At 47.3% G+C, this 1,374-nt stretch overlaps 1 long non-coding RNA gene across 1 annotated transcript in view; it reads right to left on the bottom strand.

The window, feature by feature from the left end:
- Nucleotides 1-325: 325 nt before the first annotated feature.
- The window catches only part of LOC115286721, an 8,697-nt gene continuing 7,648 nt past the window's right edge, over nt 326-1,374 (bottom strand). The window contains exon 3 of the long non-coding RNA XR_003906231.1: nt 326-416. This is a non-coding gene — a long non-coding RNA (uncharacterized LOC115286721). The remainder of the gene's footprint in view (nt 417-1,374) is intronic.

The raw sequence follows: 1,374 nt of genomic DNA, 5'->3' as shown, positions 1-1,374 counted from the left end.
TGCAAATAAGTTTTGGGTCTTGGTGCCATGACTTACTATGTGACCGACGCCGAACTACCTAATCTCTCTGAACCTCTATTTCTCCATCTGTAGAATGGGGGCAGGACTGGGGACAGTAGCTCCACTCACCTCATCCGATGACTGGGAGATTCACCTGGCACTGTGCATGTAGGGCACCTAGTACAGAATAAGTACTCAGTGCATGGTAGTTCCTATCAGTGACTTCAAATTCATTAGTAAATCACGCGTATGCATGTTTTTAATTTAAGCAAGTGGTGGTGGTCAGCAGTCCAGGGCATCCTGAAATCGAACAACTTGCCTGAATAAATGGAGACACTGCTGATGTGGGTCCCCTGTCTTCAAAAGCTCCAGGTGGTCCAAAGGCCAACTGCTGAATTCAGCAAACTCTCCTGGAGCTAGGAATGAAAGGCAGGAAGGGTTTCACATTCTGTTTGCAGCCCCCTGGGCATCCTCCCACCCCCACTTCAGCCTTTTGTAGTTGACTCATCAGAGCCTAGAAAGGAACAGTGGAAGCAATCTGGTGTTATGATTATAATTGTTTATGCTTCTTAATATTATCATCATCATCCGGATCATTTCTGTTGTTATTCTTACTTAATGTCTAAAAGACCCACAGGGCCCTCAAGGTTTACACAGCGGAGACACCAGTTAAAGCTGTGGCAGTGCCAGAGGCAGGCTCCTGGGCTGGTGCAGGCAGCGAAGACAGTCGCTCTCTCTCACTCACGGCGGTCAGCTTCCCAGCACCGCTCCTGGTCCATCTGCCAGACCTTCTCAGAGACAATCTGTAAGCCGGTTCCCAGGGACCTCAGGGAATTGCAAGTTTGCCCTTCTGCCACTAGATGGCAGGCAAGACGATGTGCATTTTCCAAGGAAAGTATTAACGGCAGTCTTAAAGGATCCCCCTCTATCTCCAAGCATGTATTCCGTATAATAAAATCAGTAAATCTCAAGCTCATTTCTGATTTCAAGCCCAACTTGCTCCACGTCTGAGAGTACCTAGAGTCTGCCTGCTGTAATGCTCTGCCCTTCAGGGATTCATAATCATAACCCTGGTAACAGCAAACCCGTGCCTGTGGCTTTTATAGTTTACATGGCACTGTAGGGTTGGCAAGAGCCTTTGGCAGGCAGCATCTTATTTGACAAGTGAATGTACAGACGTAGTGAGGCCGGGTCATAATGCGATTTTGTTATATTGATCAACAATGCACAGGCAGTGTCCCGCTGATCCATTTGCATCCACTTTATAAGGAAACAGTTGCTACCCAAGGTCTTAGAACAAATGGCAGTATTTTAACGTACTCATCAAGTGATAGGCATCACTTTAGCTCGGTCTTTCTGGGACCTGAAGCTGGC

The sequence above is a fragment of the Suricata suricatta genome, chromosome 3 (assembly GCF_006229205.1).
Source record: "Suricata suricatta isolate VVHF042 chromosome 3, meerkat_22Aug2017_6uvM2_HiC, whole genome shotgun sequence".
Classification (NCBI taxonomy): Eukaryota; Metazoa; Chordata; class Mammalia; order Carnivora; family Herpestidae; genus Suricata; species Suricata suricatta.
This window is presented reverse-complemented; position numbering and strand designations above follow the sequence as displayed.